We start from the raw sequence: 14128 nt of genomic DNA, 5'->3' as shown, positions 1-14128 counted from the left end.
GATAAAAGGTATATTTAAGAGACATGTATGGAAATGTTAATGATATGTCAAAGAGTGAAAATGAAACATGCTGCAAGTGCTTGAGTCCAAAACTACAACAAAAAAGTAAGTCATATATACTGTTTGTTGAAAAATGATGTAACTGCAGATGTAGTTGGTATAATTGGATCTTGTCTGCTAACAAAGTGAATTTTGTTTAGCGTATTTGCAGTTTGTATCTGTGCCTGACAACTGGAAGAATGTCATTATTGTTTTCTTATAAAAAAAGGTATCATTGGTTAATCAATATCAGTTTTATGTATATAAGGTGTCCTATGGATTGGTCATTGACCACAATAAAGGGAAGGTAACAAGAGTGAACTACAAGAGGATTAATTTGACAAGCATGTCTGAGAAGGAGTCTGGCAGAATTCTGGTTGACAGAGTACAAGAGACAAGAACGAGCAAAACTGAGAAGTGCATGAAATTGAGAAGAGTACAAATTTATTGTACGTTTGATGATTTAGAGAAAGAGTATGCTAAAGTGAATAGGTTTGAATTATAGAATGTTTTACATGGATATAGAGTTGAAAATTACTTACCAGATATGATAAGAGGAGTATACGATGGAAATAAAGTATAGGAAATAAAAAGAATGCCTAGTAAATGATTCAACACTGAGCTGGAGGTGAGGTCCCCTTGGTTATTTAATATATTACTGGGGTTAAATGTGTAAAAATGTTTATGCTGTTGTGGCCATGTGATGATAAAAGGTACCCCCCCCCCCGGTGTGGTATCAGAAATGTATTGGTTGGAGACATGGATGAACCACGTTATTGGCTGGGAATCAAATATTTTGCAGTGAATGTTAGACTGTATGATGTAACAAGATATATGGATCTGAAAAACAATGTCTCAAAAACCAAGGTAGTTGTGTTTAATAGGAAAAATGGAGCGAATGCTTACAAATTATCAATTTACAGCATAGAACTAAAGCAAGTAGATGCATTGGTATACCTTAATAAAATATTTACTAAAAATTGGGAAATGGATGGAGAAATTTTAAAATGTGCAAATGCTAATAAAAATGTAATGAGTAGCATGTGGTCTGTTATGAGGAATGAATGTTTGCCCAAAGAAGCAAAAATGCCATTATATAACAGCATGGTTCTGTGCACTTTTCTATATGGAAGTGAAAGTTGGGTATGTGAGGAAAAATATTAAAACAAGCTGAATGCAGTGGGAATCAGTTACTTAGCAAGTATGTATGGTAAAACAAGAATTAATGGATGCTGAATGAAGGTGAATTTAATACAAAAGTGGGTGACAAGCACAAAAGAAGCACATAGAGACAGTTTGGTCATATAGGGAAAAAATACTGAAAATAGTATTAGAAGACAAATCTATAAGGAGGAATAGATGGATCAAGACAATATTATGCTTGGATAGAATTGATATAGTTGATTAACTATAAGGTGAGAATGTGGATTGAAAATGAAAGGGAGTGAACAGTATGAAATAAGTACATTGAAGTGGTTATTATATAAAGAGAATGAATGATTATCAAACTGCACAACATGTATATGAAGGATAAGTGAATGACTCAAGAGGAAGGAAAAGACTGAGAAGCTCATGTTTGGATGGACATGATGAAATCATCAAAAAGAGGGAGGAGAAAAGTTTAAAGAACATAAGCCAACATATGAAGCAGCATATGGAAGCAAGGACAGTTTACCAGGATAGGAAAATTTGAAGAGGCATGATGTGATGGAAGGCTTGAGCGAGGAGAATCGTGGCACGGAGGTCCAAGGTCATGTGGGGGGGAGGAATCTCAAGCATCTCCTCAGCCCTCAGCCGGAGCGTGTGAAAGTTAAGAGAAGGAGACTGGCACCACCCTAAGGAATTCAGAGTGTTTAGTTGCTGTCGTTGGGGGCTAGAGTTAGTCTGATGAGATTCTGTCTAGTAGGTGTAAGCTAATAAAGTAACTGAACTGTTCCTGAATTGTCCCGCTGAGTTTCTTGGGCTGAACCTGACACATAATGAATGGTTTGATGTGAACTGGTTTACAGTTTAGTTTTATTTCCTTCTCCTTGACTTATCTTATGCCTTAATTCCTTTGGCTTCCTATTTCTTACTCCTTTTCTGGGCTTTGCATAACATTGTCCCAAAAAGGAACACATGATGGGTATGTATCTCTCTGTATATAAGTATGTACAGTTTACTTTACTAAATATTGCACTCAAAATCTTATTTTCCCCTAAAATACATCTATTTGTTTAGCCTTAAGCTTTTAATACATTAATTGCAGCTGCTTGTGGAAGAAACTTATTATGAATCTCCAGCTACTTTAGCACATTTTATGAGATTACAAAAATATATTGAAATATATGCTTTCTCTTACAGCGGTGATATTTGCTACAGCTGCTAGTCATTATTTTTAGAAATACCAATAAGGAAAAAATATGTTCAGTATCAAGTCCTTCCTTAATAATATTTTGCAAAGAAAAAATCAGTTCCAATTCATACTGAATTATTCTGTCTTTTAATTTTAGGAAGAAAAAAAGAGGGAAAAAGGTGAAACACAAAACAAATTTGCATGCTACTAATACACTTTAGAAAAGAACACTGAAAAAGATATCGAATATGTATTATATATATATATATATATATATATATATATATATATGTAATGTACTGTAATATATAATAATATATAATGTGTCTATAATAATAAAAATAAATAAAATAATAAAAATAATAAAATAAAAATAAAAGCTGGCTTGAAACTCATTAAAAAAACTAAGATCATGGCATCTGGACCCATCAATTCCTGGCAAATAGAAGGGGTAGAAATGGAAGCAGTAATAGACTTCATTTATTTGGGCTCCAAGTTCACCGCAGACGGAGACTGCAGCCATGAAATTAAAATTCCTCTTGGGAGGAAAGCTATGGCAAACCTAGATAGCATATTAAAAAGCAGAGACATCACCTTGCCAACAAAGATCCGCATAATCAAAGCTATGATTTTTCCAGTAGTAATGTATGGCTGTGAGAGCTGGACCATAAAGAAGGTTGAGCGCTGAAGAATTGATGCCTTTGAGCTGTGGTACTGGAGAAGACTCTTAAGAGTCCCCTGGACTGCTAGGAGGTCAAACCAGTCAATCTTAAAGGAAGTCAACCCTGACTGCTCATTGGAAGGATTGATAATGAAGCTCAAGCTCAGATACTTTGGTCACCTAATGCGAAAAGAGGACTCTTTGGAAAAGACCCTGATGCTGGGAAAGATTGAAGGCAAAAGGAGAAGAGGACGGCAGAGGATGAGATGGTTAGATAGCATCACTGAAGCAATGAGCATGAAACTGAGCAAACTCAGGGAGGCAGTGAAAGACAGGAAGGCCTGGCGCAACATGGTTCATGGGGTCACGAAGAGTCGGACATGACTTAACGACTAAACAACAACAACAATATAATAATACATGGGACCCATCCTCCCACATATCTATGGACGACCAAAAATACGCAAGCCTGACATACCTCTCCGACCAATTGTATCTTTACCAGGGACTCCAACATACAACATAGCGAAAGAACTGACAAAAAAGCTTGGGCATCTCACAGAGAAGAGCGAATATTCTATCAACTCCCCATTACAGTGCCTCTAGAAAGTCAAAGATGTACACATAGCCGCAAATGAAATTATGGTCTCCTTTGATGTCACAGCACTCTTTACATCCATAAACGCAGAACTAGTGAAAGAATCCATATCAGCAGCACAACACACCTGACCTAACCAAATACACCCATATTGAAATACCCAGAATCATGGACCTCATCAATCTCTGCCTCACTACCTATTTTCAGTTTGATGGACAAATATACCAACAAATCAGAGGCACACCCATGGGATCACCACTGTCAGGACTCATAGCAGAGATTGTAATGCAATGCCTAGAACCTATAGCACTTCCACACATACAACCTAAAGTATAGATCCAGTATGTAGATAACACCTTTGTTATAATAAAAAGGAACAACTAGAGAAGACATGAAACTATCAACAACATCTTCAGAGGAATAAAATTCACCAGACAGGAAGAAAACAACAACACGCTACCCTTCCTGGATATCCTCATCAGCAGAGGAAACAACAGCAAATTAGAAACCCAGGTTTATCGGAAGACAACCCACACTAATCAAGTGTTCCATTACCAAAGTAACAACCCAACCTCCCACAAGAGCAGCTGTGTAAGAACATTATCTAAATGAGCACAAATGCACTGCAGCAACCCAAAACAGCAGAAAAAGGAAACAGACCACCTATACAACATCCTCCAACAAAATGGATATCTACGCAACTTTATTAAAAACTACCTGACCACTCAACCTACTACAACACAACCAACACAAGCTATGAAAAGGAAAACACTGCCATACATCAGAAATGTCTCAGAAACAACCAACAGACTATTACAACTACATGGCATCACCATAGCACACAAACCACCTAAAGCCCTCCAAAACATCTTAAGTAAACCAAAAGACCCAGCAGCCCAAGAAGAAAAAACAGGAGTCATCTACAATGTACAGTGTAAGGACTGTAACAGCCACTGTGTAGGATAGACAGGCAGAAGGTTTGCAGAGCGCATCCATGAACACCAACTAGCAGTCAGAAGACATGATGAAAACTCCTTAATCTCACAACACATGGACAGACTTAACCATAGTTTCAACTGGGAAACTGTCAGCATCTTAGACCAAGCTAAATCCAAAACTGTGGGGGAATTCCTGGAACCTTGGTATTCAGACAAGACAGCCATCAATAGGCACATAGAGATAAGCAACATCTACACACTATTCAAAAGAGACAATAAAAAGGAAAACAAAAGACAGAACATCTCCTCACCAGCAATCATCACCCAGATAAGCAGAGATTAACACCAAGATTATCACCAGACATACAGTCTAGCAGTAAACAATACCTTGATCAAGGAGCTACCAGAGAAGAAAAAAATAAAACAAAACCCCCACCCCCACCCCCACCAACATTGGCAGGGCATACCACAGTATATAAACAGAGAGCAAACCCCATTCCATTCTAGCACTGAAGATGTTACCTAGCCGGGTAATGAAACATTTGCAAGAAAACAACCAAGCTCAGAGAACCCCAAGGACTCCACAGTTCAACCCTGAGGTACACATATTCTCTTCTGTTGGTACTGATATAAATAAGTTCCATGATCTCAAACATTGAGTCAGATTCTTCCAAGCCTGCATATAGAAGTTTAGGTTACTAACCATCAATTTCCAAGACCTTTATACCACTCACTATAGTGGCATAAAGCTAGACAGTAGACAGGGGAACAAGGGGGAAGCATCATGACATTATTGCTCAAATAATGCAGTGTATGTAGCATGATGTCATTATGGCTTCTACCAGATGCCTATGCCTGATAGATAAGTTAGTGAAATATGCTGCTGATAGAACTTCTTTTGTGACTGAAGATCATCAAAGCAGAGTCCCAGACCACAATGCCTTAGTCCAACTTTCAGATAGACCCAAAGAATTCCCCCATGCACACATTTATTGATCTCAATAGGAGAGTTCTTTTGTAAAAGCTACATTCATATTAACAGCTCCTTCATTGACCCGGTCATGACAGAACATATGATACAGAGTTTGTCATCCAATCACAGCATACCACTCTGATAATGAGGCACACAGAAAGAGATCATATCTGTCAACAAGTGAGATGGAGATAAACATCCCAAAATATATATGATGCTGTCTGTTGACTTAGCCGACTGGTAGGAACTGCTCTACAGAGCATGCAAAATAAGTTTAAGATCTGGAAACTCCCTGGGTTTGGGCCCTGATAATATGAGGCCTTTTGGTGCCAAGTGATAAAAATAAGATTGATTTCACATTCCCACTCTTGCAATTTCTGTTTCTCTTCTCTTCTTTTCATGAACTTAGTGGTCACAGATTCAACAGCTGATGTTTGCATTACAATGGGAATCAGCACATTGTCCTGATATGTCATAAAGAATACAACTTTACCAAAACATTAGGTTGCATTTTGAGCACCATTATACAACTATATTTTTAGGATCACCACTCTAAATTGAAATTACAATAGAATCAGTTTGAAAAGGAGAAGGACAGCAAAACAGTAACAGCTCAGTTAGTATATTGTTATATTATCTTACAGCAAATATTAGGAAAAACCTCCCATCAGTTCAATCAGTTTGATTATGGAACAACAACATTACCAGAGAGGGGGTAAGTTCTCCTTTATTGGATGTGTTTAAGCAGAGGCTAGACAGTAATCTGCATTGAACATGATCACTTCAATGGCTTCTTTCCACTCTGTGATTATTGTAGGTAGAATATTTTCTGTTCTGTATTGTATGACTTTTGGACACATTACACAAAGTCCTACCTCCCTGGAGAAGCCTATAATGCTGGAAAGGGTGGAAGGAAAAAGTAGGACAACCAGCAGCAAGGTGGATGGACTCAATTACAATGGTGTCAGATGCACCATTGGGAGATCTGAAGCACCAAGTTGGAGACAGATCACCCTGGAGAAAACCTGCTATGACACCAAGAGTCCACACCAACTGATACACATCAGCAATCAATCAATCAATCAAACAATCAATCAATTGTATAAGTAAATGTACTGGTTATATGTTCTCAGAGAAATACAATAGTAATGTTAAATACTAAGAGGTTTTCATCTGTATAGATTCTGTCATAATAGGTCTTCCTCCCAACACCTCACTCATTTTGCCTTTATATGCAAAGCAAGAATATTTAAGAAAAGTTCTACTGCTTTCTAGCAGAGTCACCAGAAGTTTATTTGGAATAATCTGGTCAATTTGTACAGAGTAGACATGTCAGTTGAAAGAGGGCAAGTACTGTTTCAATGTCAGTACATGTGGCAAGCCTCAATTTGCCCACAAAGCTTCAGACATAATTTGATTAATCCCATTAAGCTTATAAAGGCTGTTCAGGCTATGCCAATTTGTGCAAAGCTATCAGTCTCTCTCTGTCTCCCTCTCTCTCTCCCTCTCTTACACACACACACACATATATATATACCAGTTTTGGTTGGACAGGGCTGCCTTATTCCAGTTCAGGTCTTGTAATGAGCCAAAATTTGCCAGCCCAAGCAGCAAAAGTACCTAGTTTTGGCACTGATGCTAAATACAGCAGTTGGACGTGTTTGCTTTTTAGAGACCATTAGTTGCCAGCCCCATATCAAGCATGAAACCCATAAAATCTGTGAGTAATGGACTTTGTACTCCAAGACATATGTGTTTCTCATTTAGTTCAGAACTCATGAATAGGTTGATTAAGAAATTCCTTCCATACAATGATTGAGAAAGTCCTTCAGAGTTATTTATATAAAGTACATTGAGAGAAGAAGATGGAAAATGTTTTAGAAGCTTTGTCAAAATCTCTGAAGAAGAAAGAAGGTACTGGATGTGATGACACAAGTACAGGGGACGGTGAGCCCAAATGTGATTCAGTTCAGTCTGTATGTGTAATGGGCCATTAGTATGCTTCCAGTGATTACTGTTAACTAAGCCAATCGATTCACCAGAAGCTTGGTTCTCCTGCAACAGTCCCTACGTTGCATTATTCCCAGAAACTCTCATAGTAGAATCATTGGACAAAGTCATGGCTATAGTCTGACCTAGGGTTCAGAAGAACATATTTCTCTACCAGAAGGCAGGGAAGTAATTGTAAAGTCCAGATAAAAGTTGGGGGTTCCAAATATCCAAATCTGGATTGGAGTCAAGATACACGGTACAGTTAGAGGAGGTGTTACAATGCTTTATTGCTCTGAACTTTTATGGTGGAAGTTCCCAACTTCCACCCAATGATGGTAGTGCTCTCAGCTTTGACTTCAGAAACTGCTCTGCTCAGGAGAGAAGCAACAATGGATTGAGTAGTCTGGCACATCAGTGTTCCTCCAAACATCTTCCACTTTTCTGCCCTTTGGCTCTTGAAGCAATAACACTGATGTTATTACAAACTGGGTGGTTAAATCTGTGTGTAAAGTTTAGAATCAATCATTGTGGAGTTTGATTCTGCGATGACTCTGGTGTTAGGGCCTTGCTCCCCAAAATCAAACATGCTTGGCAGCTTATTTGGTTTCTGCGCTGCTTCTTCCTCAGATGGAATACCTTTGAGAAGGCCATGACACTTGTTTGAGATAGGGTTACCATAGATAAGAGGAAAAATAACTATTTTAAGAGCAACAACAGAGCAGATTTTTCAACAAATTAAAAGACAGACCCAGTCGTAATTGATAGCTATTGCCCATTTGCCGTATTTGCATATTAAGGCTGAACTGCTGCTCTAAATCCTCTGCACTCTCCAACAGCAAATTAGTAGGATCTCCCACACACAGAGATGAAACACATTTGTTTATGCCATGTTTTATGAAGGAGCAGTTACTCCTTTCTCACTAGGGAGCAGTAGAAGAAAATTCCTCATCTTCCCTCTAGTGTTCATTTGGTCTACACTGTCCTCAGGTTGGACTAGTGGAGTGGACATGGGTCCCCCTCCTGTGTTTGCCTTTTACATTCCTTGAACTCTGATGGATAGTCTGTGAAGATGTATAAGTGAGAGGTGCTACTGCTCAGGATGTAGGAAGTAGCCATTTTAATCAGTAGGAAGGGTTGAAGAAAGTGAAGGAGGATGGAAGAAGTACATAGATGATGGACAGTGAGTTCTGCTGGATCCTACCAGGTAGGTTTGGCCTATCTAGCAACATAACTATCCATAGTAATAATGTAGTTTGGGCCTAGTCTTGTCTAGTAAAACCCTCTTGGTGTATTTCCTAGGGAAAAAAAATGTTTTTCTTATGAAAACGATCTGTGATTACTAAAGAGCCAAGAAAACACACAGACCCTTTTTTTTTGCAGGAGAGATGGCATTTTACAAACATTCTTAACCTAAGACTGAATCACTGACAAATAAAATTAAACATTTCTATATCTATTATTTTTTTAGTGAGAAAAAACCCTGCAATACTAATAAGGCTGAGAAACCCTATACAGACCTTAGCTTGAGGCTAGAAACATGGCTCCGAAGCCCAGAGGGGAAAAGGAAAACAAAGAGAAAGACAAGATCAAAGCTTTCTGCTAATGGACTGCGTAAGGAACTACTGGCATGTCCAGAGGGGATCTTGCTCAGAACCCCCTCATTCCTGGCACTGTAATACATTCCACCAGTGTATCTGTTGTGCTGGCAGATTAGAATAGTGATGTTCAACCTGCAGATGGAGGATTGCTCTCTTACTATAGGGAATCATTGCTTAATATTGTCTTGCGTATTTTGAAATGTTCTGCAGTAGTAAAAAATAGGTGGTCGATAACAAAATCACAGTTAAGATTGCAATTGGTCAGTTCTATGGGTTTAAAAAAAATATTATTTACTGAATAATTTTTTAAAAAACAGTGTTGTTTAAATGTTTTTTACCTAAGTATCCCAAGGTATATTTTATACCCTGTCATTCGGTAGGATGTCTCATTCACATAATGAATAAAAATATTTTTTATTGTCCTCCTAATTTTAAATGATAAGTTCATAAAATAATTAACTGGTGATATGAAAAAGCACTGGAATATTATTCAGATTTATCACTGCAATCATATGAAGTTGATTTAAAAAAAAAATAGCAGCTAGTATGTTTAGGCTTCTAACAAAATTTTATGCTTTAGATGACCCAAGTCTTATCTTCAGGATACAGACCCTTGAAACAGATTCAAGCGATTTGTCTCTTGGAGATCATGTAGTTGGTTATGGTTCTTATCCAAGATTTAACAGGTGAGGTGGGAAGCCTGAGACATCTTGTAAGATGGTTTACTGTATTCTTGATTTACTATAGTCAACCATGTAAGTAATTCAAGAGAGAAAGGAAAGTGTAGTTACTGAACATGGCAAGAATAAAATTCAGGGAGTAAAGAAGAAGCTTTGAATGGAGAGATTGATGTTTTCTATGGGAATAATATTTATGCATTTGATACAAATCTATCAGAATTGCAGTTAGGAAAAGGAAATTGTCAAGGAACAGCTTATCAAGGAAGAAACAGACAAACATCAAGACATTGCTATGTAAGTATGAAAATGATGTGAATACATTCAGGATGGATGGACAGACAGACAGACACCATGTCTAAAGACTAAATTTCCCTTCTATCCCAAGCCCTTGCCTATGAGTGTTTGTGTGTCTGTGTGCATACACAAGCACACACACACAACATATGCACTGAAATAGTATTCCACTCTTGACAGATGCCCCATAAATCTTCACTGACCATTCCTTTTGGTCTATGGAGTGAATCATATAGTTGTAATCTGAAGGTCCAGAGAAGAGTCTGAGTTTAAAGTATGATTCTCAGTTCCAGTCAAGATGTTTATCAATGAATTAGATTAATGTGATGCCATGTCTTGTCTTAATTATATTCTTTGCTATGGGAGCCAAGGGTCTGAATCTTAATTTCTCAAGGACAATTTGGAAATTGCCTAGTGTTCTTGTCTTTTTCATATTTAAAGCTTGATTGAAATAATTTCATGACTCCTTTAGACAAGAAGCAGTTGATACAATATTAAATCATTTGCTTAACAGTTGCTCTCATTCTGTTTGTTTATTATGCTAAGCATTAAGCCTTTCTAGTTGATTGGTTTACTGAAGAGAGAATATGCAATCCATATGCAGTTAAATAAGACTTCAGATGCATACTATAATCAGTGAACTGGTTACTCTTCTGTCAAAATTTCTGAAGGGGACTCTTAAAATACATCTGTGGAATTATTATATTTGTAATCATCAGCTACTGTTGCTTTTTTTCCTCATTTCTTCCTTAAAATAAAATAATTGTGGTTCTAATCCAGCTTTGATGCATTTTTCTCACAGTGCCTTTGCTGAAATATGCTTTGTCAACTGAAGCATCTTTCCAAGTGTCAAGCTGAGGGAAAGTATGGCTTCCCTGTTGAGGAACATCTCTTCCGGATTTCATGTTGTTTTTCTGTACCTTAGCCTATCCTTCCTGTGATTTTTCTCCATAAATCCCCCATTGTAAGAGTTGGGTTGCCAGCACAACAAGATTTGATAGTGGCTGACCAAAAGGAATGCTAGAATCTAATACTGGTTCTGAATCTATTTAACTTCCCTTTGCCTGGATGGCTGACACTTTTATATAATTTAGATAGTAAATGGCATAGTTTGGTTCTAAATTGCATAGTTTATGATATCACAGGACTCAGATTCTCCTTGATGCCTATTATATAAAAGAATAAGTCCTTGGAAAACAAAGAAATATTCCTGGATGCTAGGAATAATAGACACAGAGAACAGTCACTTACACCTACCTGAAACGGCTCAAATGCTTATTCTAAGTGTATGACTGTGGTTCCCTTTCAGAAGTGGAGAACAGCCAGCCAAGTGGTACCTTATGTGATGACTGAAGAAAAGAAATAACAAATGTTGTGAAAACATTAAAAAATAGTAAGGTTGCAAATGTAGACAGTGTAACTGGAGAAATGTCAAATGCTTATAGAGTAGCTGTGCAAGTTGTTTAACATTTGTATGCCGTGGGATTAGAAGACCACAGTTCTTTTTCCCTTATACAAAGGAAAGGGGGGGAAATCCACTGACAAAAGTACAGGATATTGGGGAGGTTTTGGCAGAATACTGCTTGAAAGCATAAAGGAGATTCCAGTCAGCCATATTTAGGAACTGTAGTGCAGTTTATTTTGGGCAAAGGATGCATGGACCAGATTTTTGCTCACCAGCCATTGAGAAATGAATGAATATCAGAAAGAAAGTTTATTATATTGATTTAGTAAAAATATATAATAAAGGGAATAGCCTTGAATTATGGAATATTTTAAGCAAGCATAAAGTTGAAGGTTGATGCTGAATGTGGTAAGGACAGTACTGTATAAGATGGAAATATGTGTGTGAAAATAACATGGTTAGTTATTTATTAAAATAACATTAAGCAGGGAGTAAGAAAAGGATAAGTGATTGTTTAGCGTATTTATGGATAAAAGTTTAAGGAATCCTTGCGTGACATGTGAGGTACATTGGAGACATAAATATGTGTGTTCTTTTATACTCAGATGATGTAGGTATACATCATAGCTATAGGTATCTGCAGCAAGCTATGACAATGCCCAAAAAATGACATATGTGTCGTGACAATATGATGTGAATTTCATCCTTAGGTAGGAAATAAGGGGGAGAGTCTGTGTTGTGACTTTATGACACAGGTTATATCACTTGTTCCTTCTTCCCCCTCTGTGAATGCCCATGATGACGTTTTGTTGCCTGAGAACCTGAATGATTTGCAACAAATGTTGGCTAGATTGTATGATGAAACAAGGAGTATAAGCCTGAAAATTCAGGGTAGCTGGATTCAACAGGGAAAATGGAATGAATTGTAAATTATGCATAATCAGTGAAAATGCAGAGCAAATGAATGAATTTCTGTATCTAGGTAGCATGCTTAAGAAACAGGAAAATGGAGAAACGTTGGTAGAAAGAATATGTGGTTTGTGGCCAGAAAAGAATGCTTGTTGAAAAAAATCTAAACATGATAGGTATAACAGTATGCTTCTTCCCACTTAATTACAGGGGAGTAAAGTAGAGATAATTTGAATGCATTACGAGGTAATTTTGTTGCTTAACAAAAGTGTGAGTGGTAAGAAGAGATGGGCTCAACAATACAAAATGAATGGCCAGTATGAAATCTGTACCCTGAAGCTGCTTGGTCATACAGAGAGAATGAATGAGGATCAATTTGCAGAAGAAATATCTGGAGAAAGATTGAATGGGTCAAAAAGAGGGGAAGACCAAGAAAGTCATTGTTAGCGAGTTGACTCAAAAAGAATAGAGGCAAGAACAAAAAGCAGTGTATGAATTAGTATATGGATATAGTAGAAGCAGAGATTGTTTGCAAGGATAGAATGATTCAGAAAGATACACTTCACTACTTTTTACTGTTTTTCTGCACTTTGCACAATGTTACTTACCCCAAAAGTGAATTGTATGATGGATATCTGTGTATCTCTGTATGTCACTTGTTTTTGCTCTATAACTTGTAAGATGGAACTAATACAGAAATTAGCATGGTCTTCTGTGCAATAATTACTTTTATTATTGTTTTCCTGTTTTCTCTCAATAACACTTTTCTTAACAATGTTCTTAGGATTTGTCTTTTGGATTCAGTAACTATACCACACCACTTAACCCACTTGCTTCTATCGCCTAGTTTTACACTAAGTGAGTGGATGTTAAGTTTGTTAAGTCTTAAGAAAGGAAAGTTATAACAAATCCAAGTGGTCTTATATTGGAATAATAGTTGACCACCTATCTGCCCATCTATCCAGCCAGTTTGGTGTAGTGGTTAAAATACCAGGCTAGAAACTGAGAAACTGACTTCTAGCCCTGCCTTAAGCACAAAGCCAGCTGGGCGACCTTGGGCCAGTCACTCTCTCTCAGCCCTAGCAAGCAGGCAATGGCAAACCACTTCTGAAATCTTGCCAAAAAAACTGCAGGGACTTGTCCAGGCAGTCTCCAAGAGTCAATACTGACTCGAAGACACACACACACACACACATACACACACACACAAACACCTTTCTATACCAACTAAAAAGAAAAGTGGCACAATAACAACAATTACCTAGACACTGTGCCATGGTGAGAGCTGTGCATTTTATTTCTGATTTTGCAGAATTTTCTTTTCTTGACTGCAAATTATCAAGATTCCATGTATGATAAGCTACTTGGCAGAGACAGACTGGCCTTCAGACTATCACGCCTCAGAGACAGGTTTTTTTTTTTTAATCTGGTCTGTTTTTCTATGTTTCTTGAATTTTCTTTTGAATTCTTTTGTTGGTGTTTCTGGTATTATTTTATTACTGTAAGGTAGTAAAACATGCTGTTATTGATGGATTTTCCCCCTGTAACCTATTGCTCCATTAGTCTGCAGCCTCCCTGGTCCTTTTTATTCTTTCTAAGTCAATGAAATATTGGAAAAAAATAGTGCAAAGGGGCTCAGGACTCTTGTCTATCAGAATAATAGCTCTCAAAAAACTGAACAGAACAAGACCAGATCTGATGTAGGA

The 14128-nt window shown here is 37.4% G+C and overlaps 1 long non-coding RNA gene across 1 annotated transcript in view; it reads left to right on the top strand.

The window, feature by feature from the left end:
- The window catches only part of LOC112541688 (uncharacterized), a 51060-nt gene extending 37228 nt beyond the window's left edge, over positions 1-13832 (top strand). Inside the window, exon 3 of the long non-coding RNA XR_015797601.1 lies at positions 13735-13832. This is a non-coding gene — a long non-coding RNA (uncharacterized LOC112541688). The remainder of the gene's footprint in view (positions 1-13734) is intronic.
- The last annotated feature ends 296 nt before the right edge of the window (positions 13833-14128 follow it).

This window comes from Python bivittatus, unplaced genomic scaffold, assembly GCF_059951505.1.
Source record: "Python bivittatus isolate LINGU-HERP-01145 unplaced genomic scaffold, Pbiv_v1 ctg000590_np1212, whole genome shotgun sequence".
Taxonomy (NCBI): Eukaryota; Metazoa; Chordata; class Lepidosauria; order Squamata; family Pythonidae; genus Python; species Python bivittatus.
The sequence above is the reverse complement of the archived record's forward strand: the minus strand, read 5'-3'. Positions and strand labels throughout refer to the sequence as shown.